This window comes from Macaca fascicularis, chromosome 3, assembly GCF_037993035.2.
Source record: "Macaca fascicularis isolate 582-1 chromosome 3, T2T-MFA8v1.1".
Lineage (NCBI taxonomy): Eukaryota > Metazoa > Chordata > Mammalia > Primates > Cercopithecidae > Macaca > Macaca fascicularis.
This window is the reverse complement of record NC_088377.1, coordinates 107,602,850-107,627,032: the sequence shown is the minus strand read 5'-3', so window position 1 is coordinate 107,627,032 and position 24,183 is coordinate 107,602,850. Positions and strand designations below refer to the sequence as shown.

Below are 24,183 nucleotides of genomic sequence, written 5' to 3'. Positions count from 1 at the left end.
AGCTTTTGTTTATCTGGGAAAGTCTTTATCTCTCCTTCATTTCTGAAGGTCAGCTTTTCTGGAGAAAGTATTGTTGACTGACAGTTTTTTCCTTCAGCATTTTGAATATATTATCCTATTCTTTCTTAGTCTGTAAAGTTTCTGCTGATAAATCTACTGACAGCCTTATGAAGATTCTCTTGTGTGTGGTGTGTCACTTTTGTCTTGCTGCTTTTGAAATTCTTTTTTTTTTTTTTTACTTTTGACAATTTCATTATATATATATATATATGTCTCTGTCATGACTTACTTGGGTTGAGAATGGGAACTTTTGAGCTTCATGAATCTGAATGTCCATATCTCCCAAGGTTTAATAAGTTTTCAGCCTTATTTCTTAAATAAACTTTCTTCCCTTTTCTCTCTCTTCTATATCTGAGGCCCCTGTAATGCATACAGTGTGCCACTTAATGGTGTCTTATAAATCCCGTAGCTTTTTTTTCTACTTTTTCTTTCTTTTTTTCTCCACCAACTAGATAATTTCAAAAGGCTTGTAATTAAGTTCACAGATTCTTTCTTCAGCTTGATTGACTCTGCTGTTGAAGCCCTCTACTGCATTTTTCATTTCATTCATTGTATTCTTCAGCTCCAAGATTTCTTTTTGGTTCTTTTCATGATTTCTATCTCTTTGTTGAATTTCTAGTTTTGTTCAGGCATTATGTTCCTGATTTTGTGGAGTTATCTACCTGTGTTCTCTTGTATCTCACTGAGCTTTTTAAAAATAATTATTCTGAATTCATTTTCAAGCAATTCATAGACCTCCATTTATTTGGGGTCAGTTACTAGAAAATTATTGTGCTCCTTTGGTAGTGCCATGTTTCCTTGACTTTTTGTATTTCTTGGGGCTTTGCATTGATATCTGCACACTTGAGGGAGCAGTCACCTATTCCAGACGTTACAGATTAGCCTCAGTGGGGGAAATACTTTCACCTGAAGGAGGGTGTGAGAATGCCAGTTGGGTAGGGTACAGCGGCTCTAGTTTCAGAATGTGTGCTGTGGTGTACTCTTCATGCAGCTCTATCATTGAGGTCAGCATTGGGGACAACTCTAGGAGTCCTACACAGCCAAGGCTATAGATATCTGAGGTTATGGCAGCAGCAGCAAAGGCTGTTGGGATCCTTGGTGGCAAAGACTTCTGGGATCTCCCTGTTCTCTTTTTCCCCTAGGGAGAGAAGTCCTAACCAAGGGGATCCTTCTTGGTGCCAGGTCTGGTATGGCCTGCAGGCAGTTGCAGCAGCACTGGGTTCTGGCATACAAGTACTCAGAGCAGCAGCAGAGATGGGGCCCAGAACTCTGGGGTGTTCCCCAGTGGCATGGGCTCTGGTGAGACGATGAAGTACAGTGGTGGCTTGGGCCACAAAAGGCAGGGCACAGCAGCAGCATGGCCCCAGGCCAACATTTTCAAAAGTTTTAACCCATTCCAGCATCAACTTTAAGTTCCAAATGTCATCTAAACATCACCAACTCAAAAAGTTACAAATTGCATCATCTGAATCAGGTGTTGCTGAAATCTGTATGGTCTATCCTGGGCAAAATTCCTCTCCATCTCTGGACCTATGAAACTAGGAAACAAGTTATCTAAGTACAAATATCTAAAATACAAAGGTGGGCTAGGCATAGGATAGACATTTCCATTCCAAAAAATATTAAATGGAAGGAATAAAGGGGTCACCAATCCCAAAGGAGTCAAAACTGAGCAGGGCAAATTTCATTAGGTTTCAAGGCTTGAGAAGAATCCTCTGTCATTCAACACACCCTTGGGGCCCATGGCAGTTCTGCCTTTTGGGTTTGTGGTAGCCCTATCCTCTGAGCCCACAGTGGTCTATTCTTTGGACCTATGGTGGGCCTCAGGATCATTCTTTCATTTTCTTAAATGGTAGCAAATATTTACAGCTGACTAGCTCTATTGGCCCACTTTCTGTCTGTAGAAGTTTGGAAGTCTGATAGCATTCTCATATTTCATCCTGCTTCTATCCTTTTAAAAGTTCAAGCTGGCAGTCTGCAGATACAACATGTGCAAAACCCTTGTGGTTCTCCTGTGGGGGTCCAGGGATTCATGCCATTAGACAAAAGGGTTCTCCACAGATTTTCCATGAGTAACTCATTTCTATTTTTGGTGTCTGGTGAGATGCTTGAGTGTATCCCTGAGTCATGCTTTATCTCTTCAGCAAAAGGTTGTCCAGCCACATCCTTGGCCTTCTCTCTACAGCATACTTCCTAACAGAATTTCCTAACTTTAGCATCCTTTGCAATCTGGGTAGACTGGTAACTTCCAAAATAAAAGTGCTTGTTCATTTTTATCTAACAGTTCCTTTCTTATCTTATCTTTCTGCTTGTATTTATCTGACTATAGGCAGCCAGGGAAAACCAGCCTGCATCTTTAATACTTTTCTCGGAAGTCTGCTTTTATTTCTACTCAGAAATATTCAAGCTATTGCTTACAAATTAAGCTTTCCATACAACAAAGAAAACATGATTCAGCCAACTTTTCTGCCTGTATATAAAAGATGACCTTTCCTTCAGCTTTCAGTAACACATTCTTCATTTCCTTCTAGCAACATTCTGTTTACAGCAAAATTTGTATTCTCTTAGATAATAGAAGTTTTCTCTACCATGTACCCTACTTCCTTCTGAGCCCTTACCAGAATCCAGAAGTTTTCTATCCTCTGCCTCAAAATTCTTCCAGCCTTGGGTAATTACACATTACCTAATTCCACAGTCACTTCCATAGTTTTAGGTATTTGTTACAGTAGCACCTCACTTCTAGTCACCAAACTATGTATTCATTTCCTAGGGCTACCTTCATAAAGTGCCACAAAATTGGTGTCTTAAAAAATAGAAATGTATTCTCTCACAGTTCTGGAGGCCAGAAATCTGAAAAAAAAATTTGCATTCCCTCTGAAGGCTCTACGGGAGAATTCTCCCTTATCTTTTCCAGCTTCTGGCAGCTCCAGGTGCTCCTTGACTATGACTGCACCACTCCACTTTCTGCCTCTGCCTTCTCTTTGTGTTTTCTCTTCTGTCTCTTAGAAGGACATTTGTTATTAGATTTGGGACCTACCTGGATAACCCAGGGTGATCTCTTTTCAAGATCCTTAATTACATTTTCAAAGATGCTTTCTCCCAGTAAGGTCATATTCATAGGTTCTAGGGGTTGGGATGTGAACCTACCTTTTTGAGAACCATTTAACCTACTACAACTTCCCAAAAAGATTCTCACTTAGGTTCATGAGATTCTAGGCCAAAGATACTCACTGCAACATTGTTTGTGTCGGTGGGGAGTTGTATGTCTACCACTTGGACAGTATGTAGATAAAATATGGTGGATACTCACCATATCAGAGACATTTATGGCTCACTGGCTGCCAATGCATTTCTCACATTTCCCAGCCCCTCCCACAGTTGGTCGGGGCCATTCAACAGTTTTGGTCAATGTGCTGTGAATAGCAGTGATATGTGTCACTTCAAGTCTGAAGAATGTAAGAATGGATATGAATTCCCTACATTTTTTTCTTCTCTCCTTTAACAACCCTGAAAGTCATAATTTCCTGGTGACATAGCTATGAAATGGAAGTAGAAGGGATCTCTGAGTTGTGGCTTAAAAGAGAGCTTCCCTGGCCAGGCATGGTGGCTCACACCTGTAATCCTAGCACTTCGGGAGGCCTAGGTGGGCAGATTACCTGAACCCAGAAGTTCAAAACCAGCCTGGGCAATGTGAGGAAACCCTATCTCTACATAAAATACAAAAATTAGCTGGGTGTGATGGCTCACGCCTATAGTCCCAGCTGAGATGGGTGGATCACTTGAACTTTAGAGGTGGAGGTTGCAGTGAGCCGAGATTATACTACTGTACTCCAATCTGGGTGACAGAACGAGACCCTGTTTCAAAAACACACAAACAAAAAAATAGAGCTTCCATGACCTATGGAGGGAACAGCCAGACTTACAGAGGATTCTACAGGAATAAACAATAAACAGGGCCAGGCACAGTGGCTCATGTTTGTAACCCCAGAACTTTGGGAGGCCAAGGAGGGTGGATCACCTGAGGTCAGGAGTTCAAAACCAGCAGGGCCAACATGATGAAACCCCATCTCTACTAAAATATAAAGATTAGCCAGGCATGGTGGTGCATACCTGTAGTCTCAGCTACTAAGGAGGCCAAGGCAGGAGAATTGCTTGAACCCAGGAGGCGGACGTTGCAGTGAGCCAAGATTATACCACTTCCCTCTATCCTGGGTGACAGAGCAAGACTCCATATCAAAAAAAAAAAAAAATTATATATTAAGCCACTATGATTTGGGGGTTTTTACTTCGGCATAGCCTGGGCTACCTTGATTAATGTGCACACCATGAAATACTATCATTTGTTAGGAGCAACAGATTAGAAATATACATAGCCTCATGGATAGATCTTAAAACCATAGTGCTTAATGAAAAAGTAGGAAAGAGACTAGAAGGGATACCATAATATCATTTACAGAATTTAAAATAAGTGCATTCAAAGAAAATGGACATTCCACAAGAACTCATCCAAATGAAAAGATACACATTCAAATGGGGGTAGAGGAGAGGAATTAGGGTTAAAAAGGAAATCAGTTCCTCCATCAAATAAGGGATTTGCCAGTTCTAATAATGTGCTAAGACCTAACATGTGTGTGATAATGTGCTAAAACCCAAGGAAGATGACTAACCAGATGTTTGGCCCTTCTAGGCCGAAGGAGAATCTGAGGCAGGCTGGTCTAGGGTAGCACTCTTGGGAGAGATAGGAGAGAAGTCTGAGGCCTGCTGAGAGATAGGGGTTAAAGAGGAGAAAGAGAAGAGCCAGCAAAGATGCCTGAGGAAGAGGAGTTGGAAAAGTTGAGAAGGTAAATAGTCAAGAGAAATGTAATAGGTTCTTGATAAACAATGTGGCTGGCAGCCTGGAAAGGAAGGTGTGGATAAAAGAGATACACTAAGATAAAGTGCAGTTAAATCCATCATTTTTACCACATTGTACAAGTCCAACATGATTTGACCAAGTTCATCTCTGCTCAGCCCACACTCCAGACACTGGTCTCTCAGATGTTTTTTTAACTGTCTCAGGGCCCAGGTACTTGCAGTTTCCTTTATCATCCCCCTTCTTTTAATGGCCCTTCTCATCATTCAAGTGGTCTCTCTGAGAGGCCCTCTCTGGCTACATTTTCTAAAGTAGCTTCCACTATCACTCTCTCGCCCACTGCTTTATTTCCAACACTACTCACTACCTGAAAGTAAGTATGTCTTTACTTTCTGTTATCTTTCTCCCCACAAGACTGCAAGCTCCATGAGCAAGCCCTTTTCTTGGTTATTCACCATCATATGGACAGTGGTTGGCACAGTGGGTGGCACACAGTAGATACTCAATAAATATTTCCTCCATGAATGGCTGAAAGCTAAGTGGACTCTGATTTGTTCCACCCAAGTGATGGAGTATATGGAGCTGCTGTTAACTGACAGGAATGGTGAGAAAGGGAAGAAGTTTTGAGGATGTTCAGTTTTATAAATGTTGGGTTTTGAGGAAACCCATGACATATCCAGGTGGAGGTTGTCAACAGGTCATGACTCAAAAATTGGGTGAAACCTGTAGATTTGGGAGCTGTTGGCAGGTCACCGTTGAAACCTTGAGGAGAAATGAGGTAGTAGAAAGAGAGTAAACACTGCCAATTGAAGGAGGTCATTATACGAAATGCTAAAGCTCCACTGTGGAGCCTAATCTTAGATCTATGAGATCTGGCTCTGAATTCCACTTCCATGTAAAAAATACAGAAGCAAGATTCCACCACATTTGCCCATTGTCTGACAAATTGAGACAGACACAATCCCTGTCATCCAGGGAGCTTATGCTTAGCTAAAACATTCCATATATGCTGAAGTTAGGAACACCAATTTCCTAGCCCCTACTACCTAAGAAGCATTGTTCAGGCTTGGAGTTGCCCACCAGAGCCATCTCAGGCTACAAAAGCTGAAAGATTACAAGAGCCAAACACATCAGTTTTGAAGAGAAAGTTATCCTAACAGTTCTGTTCAGATCAAGATGAACTTTAAATAATCCATATCCACCACAGGCTTCTTACTAAGCAGTTTAGGACTCTGGTCAAATTGCCCACAGTCAGACTGAAAAGAGAAGGGAAATGATGAACCTACGCACTAAAATAACTCTTGTCTCTGGTTGCACATTAGAATCACCTGGGAAACTTGAAAAACAAACAAATACTGCCTGATTCCTACCCCATGCCAATTAAGTCAGAACCTCTGGGGGTGGGCCTTGGACATCAGTATTTTCTTAAAGTACTACAGGTGATTTTCATGTACAGCTAGTTTCAAACTAAAAATGTGTCACTGGAAAATGTTCCTTTCTTTTTCCCCCTCTTTCTTTCCTGGAAATAATGAGAAGACATAAAAGTCATCTCAGCGTGTATGCTTACCCATTGGTCAGACGTTGGTCATTAGCTCCTCTTGAGCTCTGCCCAAGAGTGGCAGCGGGATGAGTCAGTTATCTCCCTGTTCTCAAGGAGCCACTGGAACCTTGGGAACCCACTGGGGAAATAAGCGGGAAGGAGGGTGAGTAGATCAGACCCCAAGAACAGTGGGATAATTTTGCTCTAACTGCTGACTCATTTAGCTGGCATTTCCCTTTTCCTCTTCCTTTGCCGTAACAATAGTCAAATCCTAGAACATCAGACCTGTGAGAGGTCTAAGTCCTTGCCTCATCCAAGAATCCTGTTAGTAGTGATGGTGGTTATGGGGACATTGCAGAGCAATGAAGTGACCCATCCAGATCACCTGTGTATTCCATGCCTCATCCTGTCCCCCCACCATTTACCTGCCTCCTGGAGACATTCAGAGAATATGTACACTAATACACCTAAGGGATGAACCGCAAGTATTCTAGGTACCACTTAGTGAGGGGTCAGGTCTAGAATTAATTTTCAGACTTCTTCAGAAGAACAAGTGTGTCACATTCCAGGAGTGGGAAACATAATGGCCTTAAATACCATGTTGAATGACAATTGAATGAAAGTATTTGACACAACCCACCATTGCCTAATTTTTTTTTTTTTTTTTTTTTGAGATGGAGTTTTGCTCTTGTTGCCAAGGCTGGAGTGCAATGGGGCGATCTCAGCTCACCGCAACCTCCGCCTCCCGGGTTCAAGTGATTCTCCTGTCTCAGCCTCCTGAGTAGCTGGGATTACAGGCTCATGCTACCATGCCCAGCTAATTTTTGTGTTTTCAGTAAAGACAGGGCTTCATCATATTGGTCAGGCTGGTCTTGAACTCCTGACCTCAGGTGATCCACCCACCTCGACCTCCCAAAGTGCTGGGATTACAGGCATGAGCCACAGCGCCCAGCCCATTGCATCATTCTTAAAACCATCTTCTTAGTGACAGGACATGTTCCTGGTTGTCCTCCTACCTTTCTAAAGAATAGTTCCTTCTCCATTGCCTTCTCTGCTCCTCTTCCTCCTCACACTAGCCTCACACTTTTCTTGGGGTGAGGGGTGGGGTCCTGAGGCATCTCTGCAGAGTTAGAGGTCTCTTCAGGACAGCTTGAAACATGATCCAGCCCCAGTCCCTTATTTGACAGGACTGGAAACTGAGGTCCAAAAAGGATAGTAATCTACATAAAGTCATGGGGATAATTTAGTCACACAGTTGGGACTAGAACCCAGGTCTCCAGACCTCCAACTGTATTCACCGCTCCGTTCACCTTACCACTGACTTGAACACAGGAGGAAGAACACCAAACAGTGTTGCTGATCTATATGAAGCTCTTTCTTTTTCATCTTCTAAGTCCTTGTTATTCAAAGTGTAGTCCATAAACAGCAGGCACTATCTAGATGCTTATTGAAAATGCAGAATCTCAGGCCTCGCCCAGACCTACTGAAAGAATCAGAATCTGCATTTTAACAAGATGCTCAGGTGATTCTAATACGCATTAAAATTTGAGAAGCACTTTTCTAAATCACCATTTAGGTATTCATTCATGCAAGTAATTACTCAACATAAACTGTGTAAAACAAAATGATAGGCACTGAGAAGGTTATACTACCAGAAAAATAATACCAATAGAACTTGTTTTAACACTAAAAATTTTAGAAATAATGGCAAATTAAGGTATTTAGTTGGATAACACTGATACATGTGGATATGATAGTCAATTTCTACATCAAAATAATTTTAGATTTAAATACTGTAATAACATGATAAAAATTAAAATCCAAACACCCATCATCCTAGTATCAAGTGCATGTGTCAATTTCCAAAGCTCTCAAATCATTCTCCATTGCTATCCAAAACTTTGCTTGAATCAAAACTGTAATGAACAACTGACTCTGGTTTTGTGTCAAAGCAAAGGACAGAGTACCAATTCCTTTCTCTTTATTGCAAAATTCCTGGCACAGAATAACTTTACTACCCTAGCAATTGTTGCACCTTTCCCAATTTCCTTGATCTTCATGTTGTCAAACAATGATTTCTGGCATGGAATTAAGCAAACCCAGAGCACACCTGATGTCTGCCAACTTTCCTTCTCCTTTCTCTTATTAACACTGAATTTCAAATCAAGAGCCTTGGCCTTTCCTTGTTTCTTGGCAACAGAGCTTCCAGAGGAAGTGCAAGAGCGAAGACACACACAAAGACTGCAACAGAACAAAGGCAGAGAAGACAAACATATGCACAGGAAAACACAAAACCTGTGAAGGTGGGAACAATCAGGCCCCTGTTGATATAATGACATTATTTATCAAACCCCAGGTGTCACAGCTCCTCTGTCCTCTGCTCTAGTGCTGTCTTTGTGTGTTCATGCAACAAACAGTATTTGTAACATTCTGGATGATGATTCCAATAAGCAGCTGACTATAAATAAGATCAAATCTGAACTCACAGAAACAAAAACCTTTGGAGTAAATATAATTGAGAAGAAAAGCAATACATGTACAAGACAGTTGTATCAATACAAGCTCTGATGTGACAAAGTAACCACATGAGGAACAAACATGATAAGCACACAGATTCTCAAAGAAGATGCCCAGACTAGAGGCAAGGGGAGAATTGTCCTTCTTCTCTCTCTCTGAAGACGGGCCTTTTTTACTTATCCATTTTCATGGCAGGCAGAAGATGGCCACTCTACAACTCCCAAGCTTACACCTTACAGCCAGGACTATGGAGAAGAACCATCTTTCACAGTCACAACTCTGAGTTCCCAATACAGGAAATGATTTGTCAGGTGTCTGTCCCTGCACCACTCAGCAGTAGCCAAAATCTGTCAGCAATGCCTGACTGCTAGGAGTCCATGCCTGTGGACCATATAGAGGAGAGGGATCAATTCTTCAAATAGAAAATTTGTTGGCTTATGACCTGGGCAGATAAACCAATAGGTGTCCACCTGGGAGACAAAGAGATGCAGTGACAAACATGAGCATCAGCCAGCAGCAGCACCAAATCCAGAACTATCTGCCTGAGCCAGGGGCCTGGCTGGAACCTCACTGTCAGAGTTGTGTGTAGGCAGAACAGCAGCATTTCACAAAAGTTTAGAGGGAATAGTCACTCAAGGCTAAAATGTTGGAATCTTCTCAAACTCACCTTCCTTCACTTTTTAAGTCTGTTAGATATTCCATATCTGGTTGTTCATTGGTTTGTTTTATTATTTTAGTGCCTTCTTCTCCTGAAACTCACTTTGTCCCACCCTCTCCACTGGGGCTACTACTCTTATAATGCAGATACTCATCTTCTAGTACAAATACATCCAGACCAGAGTCAGGAACGAGAAGCCTCTGGTCAGTCTTCAATTTTCCCACTATGGTCCCTTCTTCGGGTTTATTTTCTGAAGAATGAACAAACATGGGATTATTCAACCATGGGCTGAATGTTAAAATACAAGTTTCATTGTGGCTCTAGAAAGTTGAGGCCTGAAGTGAATGTGGATCATTTTCTGGACCAATTCTGATGTGTTGATAAAGCCATCATACAATACACCTGCTAATTTATGCAAATTATATGCTGACTGCAGATAATGATATTGACAAGTCATCACCTCACACACTATGCTTTAACAGCCCTATCAATCAGCATATTGTCCCAGTTACAATAGGGTGCTTTTGGCTGCAGATAACAGAAAACAACCCAAACTAGCTTAAGTAATAAGTCATTTTATCAAATAACAAATGGTGAAGGTATGGTGGTCTAGGATTTAGTAGCTGAAAAATATCATTGAGGACCAGAATCTTTTCTTCTTTCCCTTCTGCCATCCTCAGTGTATTAGTTAAACCTGTTATCTGGCTTCCCTCATGATCCCAGGATGACTGCCATAGTCCTAGATGCCAAGAGTACAAAGGATGATTCCTCAGAAAAATTTGTTTTTAAGCAATGAGGAAAATATTTCCCAGAAGTCTCCAAAAGACTTCCCCTTCTCTCATTGGCCAGAATTCTGTCACATGTCCATGCTTAAACCAATCATTGGCAAGAGGAACAAGACCACTATGTTTGGCTTAGGCCAATTAGAATTCACCAGGGACGAGGAGGGGCCCGTCTCGCCTAAAGCATCTGGCTATCTGATACCCAAAATTTGGGAGTTCTATTAGTAAGGGCTATAAGTAGGCAACCAATGGTCTCTTCCACAGCTCCCACTTCTAGGAAGGCATTTCTGGCACTAAAACGAAGATGCTTTTTTTTTTTTTTTTTTTGGAAACAGAGTCTCGCACTGTCACCCAGGCTAGGGTGCAATAGCGCGATCTCGGCTCACTGCAACCTCCTCCTCCCCGGTTCACGGGATTCTCCTGTCTCAGCCTCCCTAGTAGCTGGGATTACAGGCGCACAACACTACACCCGAATAATTTTTTGTATTGTAGAGTTGGGGTTTCACTATGGTCTCGAACTCCTGACCTCGTGATCCACCCGCCTCTGCCTCCCAAAGTGCTGGGATTACAGGCATGAGCCACCACACCCAGTTCGAAGATAACTATTTTATCAAAGATAGAACCAGGATTAAAAAGCTGCTTTCACACTGCCAGCTGTCCTATTCCAGTTATGTGGGAAACTCAATTGTGCCTAACTGTATAGCAATAATAAAAGCAATAATGAAACAATAACAATTACTGAGCACTCATCATATGCCACGCCCTGGGTTAAGTGCCTTACACACTAGAAGGGATGCTGTGCAGGGTAAGGCAAGAGAGGTGCAAAATTTAAAAAGGTACTTGCTGTCAGGGTTGTTCATGTCCATGTTGGCACCTGAGAGTGGATGCCTCCTTAAATGTCACACTCTAGGGCACCCCTTGCTTCCCCCTAGTCTCAGCCCCAATGCTGCAATGTGCCACCCAGATCTATCACAACATTCAGAATCAAAGTACTCATTCCCAGTGTTGGGAGTGTAGGGCTGAGCGCTGTCAACTGAGTCCCTCACAGGGAATTTCTTTCAGCTGAAGATAATTGCCTTGCCCAGGCTCATCCCCTTCCTGGGGGCAGCCCTTATCCAATGACTGCTGAATGTAGAAGTATGAAGTTCCAGCACTTTTGCATCAACTCAGGTAACCTCTGAGATGTCATCCCATACTCAGAGGAGCCCACAGTATTGGCTCAGGGCTTTCATGTAACTGCACTGCAGTTCATCTCCTTCTGACCCATCTTATTTTCCTCACTCACAAAAGCAGTCCCAGTTACCTTTCAGCATGCAAATCTCCATCTCAGAGCCCATTTCTTAATGAGTATGTCTAGCAAAAGTTAGTGCAGGATTTTTAATTTAATGTTGCTAAAGAAGCAACATTAAGATGGGCTACAACGAGGACCTCAGCCCCAGTGATAAGATGAAGCACTGAGACACCCTGATTTGTAACCACAGTGAATTTTTTAAAATTTGCACTAGGATGAACTAGGATGGGAAACAGTAGAAGGGAATGCACTGTCAGGTGCAATGTATTAAGTAGTTGAGCTATGGGTTGGGTAATAATTACAAGGGTTATGGAATTTGATGGCTGTTGTCAGGGAGAGAGATGTATTGAGTAAAAACAGTGAAAGACTGAGTGTGATTAATCACTATTTAACGCTAAATGTGACTACCAGAGGCCTTATTGGAAACACATAGAGAAACTCTCATATCCTGCAGCCAGAGGGCAGAAAACGCTGAGTATCAGACCCAGGACTTCATTATAAAAATTCCCGAACCACAGAGGAAATTGAATTCTCAATCCAGAAGGTATTCCACATCAGAGTCTCGTCTCTAATTATGAAGGGGTAAGACCCTGAGACTTGGAATGGGGAAATTTATGTTGATACACTCATAAATCTCAAATCCCCAGATTCTCCACCCCTCCCCCAAACCTTCTGAGCCTAAAGAATTGGCTCACTCCTTTCTAATAAATTCTATCACTACCTCTTACCTGAAGACAGGTAAGGCCTCTTCTAAAATAACACTTGCCTGTGCTGGGCAGTCTTTAAAATAGCCCCAGTGATTCCTGCCTTCTGATAGTCCCACCCTTATGTAGTCCCCTTCTACTTTGAATAGAGATGACCTTTGTAACCAATAGGATATTTGAGAAATAACAGTGTGTGACTTCTGAAGCTAGGCCACAAAAGGAATTGTGGCTTCTTTCTTTCCATTTTCAGATTATCAACTCTGGGGGAAGCTACCTCCTATGTTATGAGTGTACTCAAGCAGCATGATGGAACAAGCCATGTGTTAACAAACCGAGGGTTCCTGACAATAGCCAGTGAGTAACTGAGACTTCATGCCAACAGCCATGTTATGAACCATCTTGGAAGTAGATCCTCCATCCCCAGTCAGGCCTTCAAATGGCCACAGCCCTAGCCAACATTTTGACTGAAATCCCATGGGAGACACTGAGCCAGAAATCCTGAGATAATAAATTTTGTTATTTTAAGTTGCTAGATTTTGGGGGTAATTTGTTACACAGCAATAGATAAAATAATACACCCTCTCAGAATCTACTCCTATGTCCCATCTTGGCCATCAGACCACTAACTAGAATGAAATCACAACATAACCCAATTGAGGAAGTTCTGGGTCTTCTAAGGGAAAAAAAAAAAAAAAGATCATATTCTCAAATAAACTGCAGTACTTAGCTAGCATATGCCAGCAGGAACTAGAATAATATGCCTGGACAGGATTTAATGTCCCAGAAGACAGTGCTAAGACACATGTAGGATGGATCAGGTACGTTTGGAGAAAACAGTAAAGTAGAAGTGCCAGAACTGCCACAGCACACAGTGGAAGAAAATATCAAAAGGCTCAGAAAAGTAGGCATGCTAGAGTGGACACACTAAACAAGATGAGAAAATACACCAGATGGCTTTGTTCCATGAGAGGGGCGAAAAGATATTCTGATTATCAAAGTGACAAGGAATGCCCTGGTGAGAGGGCCAGCAATGTCACTGAGAATTTCAGTAGAAAACATTCTCTACTGAAATTCTCAGTAGAATTCTCAGTGGCCATAGAACCAGGCTGATGGTAGTACTTGTTATAACAGAGCTGAACTCACGGATAGCAATAGTGGATCCTAAAAAGGATCCTAAAATCCTTTTTAGGGAGAATCCTAAAAAGAGGCCAGGTAGCCACCTTTAACCACTAAAAGCAAGGTGGTCACAACTGTCATAATCCATGGAGATAGTTAATAGAACACAGGATTTCTAGGGCAAGTCAGTGAGAGTAATGTTCAATCTATAGACCCCCACCTCCCTGCAATCCCCCAAAAAATCAAAGATTGGTGGTCAAGAGGCTAAGGGCAGCCCAACGAAAAGTCATTATCCCTGGCCCAGTTTCTGGATCTGAGCCAGTGTTCTGACCCAGAATCTACTGACTAAAGGAGGGGCAAGTTCTCTAGGAGGGAGGATCCTGTAACACCATGGTAAGTGTATATAGTAACGATTATCTCAATCATTCCCTAAAAGAATCTAGGGTCCTTTACTCAAGTAATTGTACACGTCGAAAGGGGGAAATCCCAAGAATTTCGAGAATGGCTGGACACAGAACACAAGTTTGCACTGCAAACCCAGGGATCCAAAGTAACATCATGCTCCACACCCACCCCCGCCATTAGAGTGGAGGCTTAAGGGGGCCAATTAATAAATGGAGTTCTGGCTCAATTCTGGCTCGCAGTGGGTACACTGGTTCCCTGGACTCACTTAGTCATTTTTCCTGTTCCTGTATTCATAACTAGAATCAACATACTTGGTTGTTGGCAGAGCCTCCACATATCACAGTGGGAAAGCTAAGTAGAAGCCACTGAAATTGCCTTTCCCACCCAGCCATGAGAGTATAATAAATCAAAAACAGTATCACATCCCAAGGGGAACAACAGATCTAAGGATGCAGCGTGGTGATCCCATTCACATTCCTACTTAATTCACGAGTCTGACCTTTACCAAAGTCATTTGTGGATCCTGGAAGATGGCCGTGGGCCAGCGCAAACTCAACTAAGCACTATCACCAACCGCAAATGCTTTGCCAGTTGTGATATCTTGACTAGAGCAGATTAGTGTTGCCTCTAGTACATAGTTTGCAGCCATGGATCTGACAAATGCATTCTTTTCCATCTCTATCAGAAAGGAAGATCAGAAACAGTTCTCCTTCGCTTGGGACAGACAATAGTATATATTGTCTTACAGTCTTGCCCCTGGGCTGTGTTAACTCCTCCACCCTCCATCAAAATATAGTCAAAAGAAAGCTGGGTCACCTGCTATCCTGCAAAACATCCTATCAGTCCATACTACTGATGACATTATGCTACTGGGACCCAGGGAGAAAGAAGTAGCAAGTATGTTGGGGGTCTTAATAAGTCACATGCCCTTCAGATGATGGGAGATATACTCTACAAAGATTCAGTGGCTTGCACCATTGTTGGTTGCTTGCTTTCACCAGAGGACACAGTAAGTTTCCCATTAAATGATAAGATGTGGCTGCCACCCAGTTGCTTCACATTCCTCATACCAAGAGAACAGCAGACAAGAAAAGGAGTCAGCCTTCTGGCATGAGTAATTGATTCTGATCCCCAGGGAGTGAGAGGGCTGCTTTTACAGACTGGGAGCAGGGAAAACTATGTGTGGCACCCAGGTAACCTGCTGGGTGTCTCTTAATGGAAAATAGGTAAATACAGCTGTCACAACCTAGTTTTATAACTGCCAGGTAAACCACTTGGACCAGATGGGACGGGGAAACTAGAATAGGTAGTAAAGGAGGAAGACAATAAGTGTCAGTTGTAGCCACCAGAGCAGCTGCTGTGGTGAGAGCACTAGGTCATTCCATTTACCTTACTCTTGTATGTTTCCCCAGAAAAAGAAGACCACCAGAATCTAGAAGAGCTGCTGTCAGAACTTATGATAGGAAGCAAGTGACTCTGAGGTGCAGAGTAGACTGCGGTGAACCTGCAGTGTATCACCCAGGTTTATCGCCCCCTTCAGGGCTCAAGCACTAATTTCCCCACCTGCAGGGAATGTTGGTGGCTAACAGCTATCAGCTCTTGCTCTTCAGGCATTGCCCTTTGCTGAACAGTTTCTTTGCCCAAGATCACATCCCCATCCCAGGGACATCTGATATCCAATGACTAACTTATGTAGGGCCATAAGACCGACCTCAATTCAAAATAACATTGAAGGGTTATTGCAGCTACACAGCCACTGGTGGGATTAGTGAAGTTTTCTTACAACTGCATCAGAATTCTCCTTCTCCCTGTGCCCAATAATGCTATCTTCACTTTCCCAAAAGTACCGATCTCAAAAGGACTCCTCAGTAACGTTCCTGCATGCAAATCTCCATCTCATAATCTGTGTCCCAAGGAACCCAACCTGCAATGCATGCATTGTCTCATTTGATCCTCACCACAAGATCAGTACTACTGTTATCCCTATTTTACAGAGGAAATTAAAGCCCCAAGAGCTTCAGTAAACTTGCACACTCCCTGATTTTAGAGTCTGTGCTCTTAACCAACCTGGATCAGCAAACTGCAATCCCTGTGCTATAATTAGGCAAACATTTCCCTGGGTGAGATGCTCTAGGTGCAGCCAGCCGAGCACTAACTCGCCACATGTTTCTTTTCATCATGTGTTCCCTGGGACCTACCTAGAAATTTCAAAGGAAGGTAAGAGAGAACTTCTGCAACCTAGCTCCTCTCTCCAGGCTCTTTAAGCCTCCTCACCTTATTGCTCTGGGTTCCAGGGGTCTTCTGTGAGCTCCCAATCAAGTTTAGCATTCTCTCCTGTGCTTGTGATGCTGTGCAGAGGAGTCCTCCTGACATGATCGGCTGCCACCCCAGCCCCACGGGTCCCAGATCTCAAGATAACTGGAGTGACCCAAATGCAGATCTTGGTCTTCTGAATCCAGTTCTTTGATAAGTGATTTGTGGCTGGACAGTTACATAACTGTAGAGATCACCCATGGGGTCTCACTTCCCTCTCCACCCCAGACTGTCTATCTCTCCCTAGAGTAAAGCTACGTCACATAGTCTCCCTCAAGTTCCAATGTGTTAGTGCTAGATATATGGAATGCTTGTTGGGAATGTGGCTTAAACTGCCTCTACTGTGACAGAAGGACAGACTGTCATCAACTGCTGCAGGTAACATAGAAACCCTTTGTCTTTCACAACAACTTTTTCTTATTTTATTCTCTGAGCCATCTCTTAGACAATGTCTGGATTCCCATCAACTTCTGCACATAAACATATTTATAAGTAACCAGGCAGAGCAATGGAGTGTGTTTAGTCATTTTGCATAAGAACTTCCCTTGCACAAGTTCTATATATAACTCAGTTGGCAACCCCCTTTTCTATTGAGGCACCAGTGCAGAACATGTTCTTAGGAGCACTCACAGCCCCTCCACTGTGGGTTTCTTGAGGTAGTGGAAAGAAAATTCCAGGTGTTACTCTTCCCCCACCCCTTACATACACAGCCCCCAGTGTCTCCTACACTTAGCCCCCATTACTCCCAATCATGGTTCCTCTGCTTATGAAGGTCTGCCTCCTTCCTCTGCCCCACGTGTCAACCTCATTTCTGTCCTTGTTCTCTTCCCATGGCACTTTCCATCCTTCTCCCCACAGCAGGATCTCCTTTGACTCTCTTCAATAATCTGCATACACTGTGTGCTTCCCCAAGATACCATCCCTGAAGAGCCGCATTTCACTCTGACTATTCACAACGCCTCATTACCATGTTCTTGTACAGTACTCACCACCTTTGATGCCCTTTTAGAGTCAGAATACTAAGTTCAGACTCTGCCATTTACAGGAATGTAATCTGGGGGAAGTTCCTTAACTTCTCCAAGCTTCACTGTCTTCACTTGTAAAATGGCAATAGTAAAGCTTACCCAATGTGCTTGCAGAGAGAACAAACAAGGTAAAGCAGTAAAAAGCAACCTTTAAATTTTAAAGTTCTATATGAATGTGAGTTATCATTATTGTATTGTTTCTCCCCTCTGAGCTCTCTGAGGTCACATCTTTTACTTCCTTTCTCTCCCTGGGTTACACACAGTGACAGTAACACTGTAAGCTAATATTAGATGCAGAATTAAGAATGAATAAAAGAAAACCACTCACCAATCAGAATTAGGCAAAATCCTAACCATATTAAATCTATTGTAGACTGTTCCACAAAGTGAATCTAGAAACTGCTCTATAGGGAAACATCCTGAAAAGACATGAAAATTCATTTACAGTCCATGCTTGCAAATTTATGCTGAGAGGAAAAGGAATTGCAACAAAACACATCCACTCTTCCTTCTAACATAGGGCCAACATTGCTAACAAGAGACAGGCTGGCCTCAGGAACACTTGTTAGCTTTTCCCAAAAAGACTGCTACCTTTAAATGACCAGTTATCTCCCTTAGAGAATCAATTTTTATCCTATAATATCAGTTCCTCTTCAACATCTGATGCAACTCTTAGTGTTTTCCATTGCTTTCTAGCTGTGTCAGATTTCCCTAGAAGACAGAAATGAAAGTGATGACTAAGAAGATTGCACTGAAATTTCAAATGTTTGGTCTACACATTGATTCCCCCACCCACCCCTCCTATTCCGGTCTCCTTGCCCTCCACGGGGGAAATCACTATTTTTGTACAGTGTAAAACCTTCAGCTTTCACCATTACATGTAGACTTACAATCTTTAAACACAAATTTAGTTCATTTAGTTGGAACCACACAAAATAGAACCTACTCAGAGATTTCAGACGTTTTTCTATTTCCCTGACGATCTTCTAAAGATATAGAAAGTTACATGTCATAAGTGTACCAGTCGTGATCAGTTTCCCCTGTCACTTAGAAGCGACAAAGCATTTACTTATCTCCTCCACGGTGGCCCATTTTCTATATTGCAATCTTGCCTGCAAGTCAAATTGTTCGAACCACCATGTCTGGAATGAAGAAAGGCACCAGGGAAAAAAGGAAAACAGCAAGAAGGAGGAAATAATCATACGGAGTATTTCTTCAGGCCATCTCAACATACTTCACATTTCCTTCACAGGAACAAGATAAGATTTCTCAGCGGGGTATTTCTTTTAAAGGTCTAAACTTGAGTAATACAGGCAGTACTTTAATGAATATCTAAGATAATTAAATGATTATGGTGACGTATTAATATAGGTCATTGGACAGGCGCGGTGGCTCACGTCTGTAATCCCAGCACTTTGGGAGGCCGAGGTGGGCGGATCACTTGAGGTCAGGGGTTCGAGACCAGCATGGCCAGCATGGTGAAACTCCATCTCCACTAAAAATACAAAAAAAAATAGCCGGGCGTGATGGGACATGCCTGCAGTCCCAGCTACCTGGGAGACCGAGGCAGGAGAATGACGTGAACCCAGAGGCGGAGGTTGCAGTGAGCCGAGATCCTGCCATTGCACTCTAGCCTGGGTGACAGAGCAAGACTCCGTCTCAAAACAAACAAACAAAAAAGGATATTTTCCAGTACACCCTGTTCCATATATGCTCACTCAAGTCAAAATTACTGAGTGTAGTGGACATTTTAGCCCTACTCTCAAGGAAAAGGCAGATTTTCATAGGTCCATTTCTATCATTATTTCACTAGGTCTCCCAAGCTTCCAAAAGGTAGATCATGTGCTCGCTTCAGCATCACGTATACTAAAATTGCAACAATACAGAGAACATTAGCAATTTTAAAAAATAAAAATAAAGCAGATCATTAGACGACCAAAACTGTGGTGGAGGGATCTTTCACCCGGACAAATGGTACCCCCGGTGTAGTTCAGAGCATCCCACAGGAACTCTACACCGTCTCAATGTAGTGATTGAAAGCCAGGCACTGGAAGGACAAAGTTGAGCAAAACCACCCGGAAACATAAGAAGTTCCTGGTCCTAGGCTGACTCCCTAGCAGGTCATTTTACACCAGTCAGGCAAAGACAGACAGAGGGGCAGGGGTTGAGGTGGAAGTGGGGGCTCAGGGAAGGAGTTCCCTGATCAAGTCTCAAAGGATAAACAGGAAACTGGACAGGAAAAGGAGGAGAAAGTGGCCAATCCGGGAAAAGACGGTAGCTTGAACAAAAAATCAGGACGAACAATAGAATGCCCTGTGCCGCCATCAGCAAACGTTTGCCCCACGTGTGTTTGTGTGCAGCTGCCAGGTGTGGCGGCATGGCTGCCATTTTGTTCCTCTCTGGTTGGCTCCTTGGGCGCCTACAGCCTGTGAAGCGCTACCTGACGCCTACCGCTCTCCCACCTCCCCGGTCTCCCACCTCCCCGGTCTCCCACCTCCCCGCCTCCAGGCCCTGCAGCCTCCAGGGATCCCTCCGCCCCCACCCCCGGGAAACCTGGAGGTGGCCCGGTGGTCCGAGGTGTGCGCGGGAAGGTGCTTTACCCTCCTCGTGGCCCGCAGTGATGAGGCCACTCTTCGTCTTCCAGAAGAGTCAGAGAAACAGCCCTAGCTTGCTTCACCTCAGCCGCCTGGGTCCCTCCAAACCAGAGGGCGCAGAAATGCCTAAGTGTGAGGGGCTGGGTGTGCTCGGCCTGGGGAGTCTTGAAAGTCGCCAAGGCTACCTCAGAATCCCCCGCCCTGCGGCCAAGCCCCGGGCTTTGTGGTGGGGCCAAGCTGCTCTCCCCGGGGCGCTGCCGTGCGCTCCTCGCCGCCCTCCCCCCTCTGGCTGGGGACCGGCGAGCTTGCCGCCGCCCAGATGCACCTGGATCCTCGCCGCAGCGCTCCCTGCCCTCGGCACCCCTACCCCCGGTGGCCCAGACGCGCCCAGGTCCTCGCCTGAGGAATCTCCGTGGACACCCGACCCTCGGCTCTCTCTGAAACCGCCCCCGCTCGCCCCACCCGCGTCGTTTCTTTCTACTGGAAGCACAGCCCAGAAAGTAGCTCTCCAAATGGCTTTTCCACACCAGAAACTGAACAGCAAGCGCGGCCTGGAGCATCTGGGGACAGGGTGGAGGGGGACTGACAGTTTTACACTCTTCAGTAGTTGTGAGTGGTGTACTGTGCGTGAGGATTGCTTATTCCCGAAGTGTAATTTGTTTGGAAAATTACTTACGAAAGAAAAGTCGTTTTTTTGAGCCCCAGCGTTTTCAGAATATTTTGCACAATGCCATACTGATGCTAGCCTTCCCTTTGTACTCAAAAGGCTTCATTGAAACGAATCACACAAGTTAAAAGTCAGTTTGGTGTGGTGTCTTGGTAGTGGTGGTGGTGAATGAGTCACATAGCTTAAAAACTCAAGTTTGTGGCGGTAGATCTCAGATACTAAACCCACTGTGAGAGCTTAATCAAGTGTCTTTACCTCTCTGTGCCTCAGTTTCCACATGTGTAAAATGGGAATAATTATAGTACCCATGTCACAGATTTATGGTGAGATGAAATGAACTCACGTATATGAAGCAATTGGTGTCTGCCACAGAGTGGATGCTGGAGAATCGCTCACTGTCATTATCCTTGTAGGTTGCCGCTCACTGTGTCACCTTTTGCTCCAGTCTGTGGTGAGAAGTTTCAGGGAAGTAAAGCATGCCTCTGAGAAGGATGACACATGGATTGAGTAGAAAAATGGAATTCCATGTTGGTCAAAGGGTAAAAATTTTTAGTAATAAAATGAGTAAGTTCTGGGAGTCTAACGTATAGCATAGTGACTATAAATAATACTGTATTGTTTACTTGAAATTTCCTAAGAGACTAGATCTTAAGTGTTCACACACACACAATGGTAGTTATGTGATATGATAGATGTGTTAACTTGATTGTGGTAATCATTACTCTGTGTATGTGTATATATGTGTGTGTATATATATATAAAGATACAAAGTCATCACTTTGTATACCTTAAATATATCGAATTTTTATTTGTCAATTTACCTCAATAAAACTGGAGAGAATGAAATTTGAGAGTTTTCAAAACCTTAATCTCCATCCTGCAGGAGAAACATTTCCTTTCCCTGTGGCACACAGGACAAAGTATAGGAGCTGAGTCAGGGACCAGGGCCCAAGCCCCTGCTCCTCCACTAGCCTGTGGGTTGATTCTTGGGCAAAATGCCAATGTCTCTAAGCCTCAATTTCTTCACATGGGGTCAAGTAAGCCCCATGTGTATGAAAGGGCTCTGTACCCACTAAAAGCCTGAAAATTGGAGGTGCAGTTATTTTGAAAATACACAATTGATGGCCTATAAATAGAACAAGTGAGTTAAATGGCACATTGACAACCATATGCAAGTTTCTACAGTGCCATGAGAAAAGCTTGATTTTTTTTGTTAAAGCTCAGCAGTGGTTAAATCAACTACTAAAAGAAGAGCTCCTTCCCAGAATGTTTTCTCTTTTTTTGAGACAGGGTCTCGCTCTGTCACCCAGGCTGGAGTGCAGGGGCATGTTCCCAGCTCACTGCAACCTCTGCCTCCCAGGCTCAAGTGATTCTTCTTCTTCTTTTTTTTTTTTTCTAAAGTGATTCTTCTGCTTCAGCCTCCCGAGTAGCCGGGATTACAGCCACATGCCACCACACCTGGCTAATTTTTGTATTTTTAGTAGAGATGGGTTTCGCCATGTTGGCCAGGCTGGTCTCAAACTCCTGACCTCAAGTGATCCACCCGCCTTGGCCTCCCAGCGTGCTGGGATTAGAGGCATGAGCCACCGCACCCGACCCCTCAGAATGTTTTCTGCAGCACTTCCTTTTCCACCACTGAGGTAGGGTAGAAAAGCCCTGTGACTCCAAGGGGTTCCCTTTCTTTCTCTTCCAGATGTTTCCTCTGTGATCCACACTCTGGGTCCTTTCATATCTCTAGAAATAAATTGTCCCCTTCAAATTCAAAGCACCAAAACATACTGCAAGTTCCTACAGTTCAGGCTGCAACTACTTTTAATCAATTCTAAGAAATCTCAGGGAACCAAGTCCATCAGTTCCGTGACTTCAAAATAAGTCACCTAATCTCTCTTGGCTGCAGCTTCCTTACAAGGAAAACGATATACCTCAAATTCTAAGAGTCACATGAGCTTGGCAGAAATGTAAACAGTATCCACTGTTTTCTATCTCTCTATCCTTTCTGGTTAGTTCCATGAACTTCCACCCCTAGACACAGGCTGAAATCCACCTCACCCTCAGCAACCTTGGGTTTTGAAGAAGGTGGGGCCTGAGTTGTTTTGAGTTCTCAGTTGCAAAGGGTTGTTCTCCTGCCAGCCCTGGCCTACCTGCCTAGAGCTATTGTTAGTAAATTCTTGCTTAGTGAAGAGACAAAGGAAAAATGCATGTCTGAATGGATTAGCTTTATCACTCATTCAACAAATATTTACTGAGTGTGTCTGTTATTTACCATGGCTTATAGTTCTCTAAGGAGGTGATCCACCTGTTAAGTGGAGGTGGAGGGGGCAGGGGAGGCTTCCCTGAGGAAGTGAGACCTGAAGGAAGAAGGGAAGCAGTCAAGAAAGCCAGTGCAAAGCCCTACAGTGGGAAAGAAGGAAGCAATGAATGGATGAATGAATGAATGAATGAATGAAGAAATGAATGATTGACCAAACGAAAGGACAAACCAATGAATAAGCGGTTCGGCGTCCCCCTTGGTTACTGGCACACTATCCTCATTGGGTTTCTTTCTCAATTCAATCTGTCTATAAAGCAGGTATGAGTCCTGGACACCTACCACTGTGATGAGAAGAGACTTCTGCAGCACTTACACAAACATTTCCCGGATTCTTACTGGTTGGAAAGCACTCATTATCCAAATGAAGAGTGGAGCAATCTCAGACTTTTACTACTTCGGAGGAGCCATTCCTTTCAGCTTTTCACTAATTCACCACCATTTTTTCTAGTTAATAGCTTTCATTTCAGCTCTTCAACATCATTGAAACATCTCATATGGGCTATAGAATTTTCATTTTTGGGGTTTGGTTTTGGGTTCTGGGTGTGTGTATGTGTGTGGTGGTGGTTTTTGTTTGTGTGTGTGTGTGTGTGTGTGTGTGTTTTGCAATAAAATCCAGTAAATACCATATAGACTTCAACCGTGTCTTTCTTTCAGGGTAAAAAATTCTCAAGGGAGATAAGTTTACTCCGTAGAAAGAAGAAAAACTTTTGCTATTCCTGAGAAGGGGAGAAGGAGGGAAAAAAACAAAAAACAAAACCCCCTGTAAATGTCACTAGTGACTAACTCCATCTATTTTTGGAAGGCCCTAGGGGGTTTTAGGGCTTTCCATGCAGTAGATTAAATAGTAACATTCCTCTGAAAAGGAATGCGCAGGCTTTGCTCCCTGGAGTGCTCACCTGCAACAGCTGTCATGAAGGGCCAGAAAGGCAAGTGGAGATGCTGGGGCCCAGTGCACAAAGCTTCCATCATCACCTCCACCAGCTCTCAGGGACAACAGAGCATTGGCATCTTTTAAGCCTGTAAGTCAAGTGTGTCCGTTGTCTGTTAGGTTTCCCCAGGCCACTGGGGACATGTGACTGTGACTTTGTAGCACCTGCTTCTTCTGCCATGAATTCCCTCTACACCCGATTTAAGACAGCGGACCCCGCAGGTCAGATGCCCAGGTTCATTCCCATGAGCTTGCCCTGAGCCCTATCAAATCAATGTGTCTCCAAAGAAATATATCGCTGTCAAAATTTAGAAAGCTCTTTATTGTTAAAAAAAAAAAAAAATCACATTTGTTTTATGCTGGTATTTGCTGGAGGACAAGTGGACAAAGCAGCAAAGAAATATGACCTGGCTATGGTGT

General features: G+C 43.5%; 1 long non-coding RNA gene across 3 annotated transcripts in view; it reads right to left on the bottom strand.

Annotated features, from left to right (window-relative positions):
• The window catches only part of LOC102140092 (uncharacterized), a 245,669-nt gene that overhangs the window by 88,336 nt on the left and 133,150 nt on the right, over nt 1-24,183 (bottom strand). Inside the window, exon 2 of one of the 3 annotated variants that reach the window (XR_010585736.2) lies at nt 20,868-20,970. The exons of the other annotated variants lie outside the window; for them this stretch is intronic. This is a non-coding gene — a long non-coding RNA (uncharacterized lncRNA). The remainder of the gene's footprint in view (nt 1-20,867; nt 20,971-24,183) is intronic. 3 annotated transcript variants of the gene reach the window in all.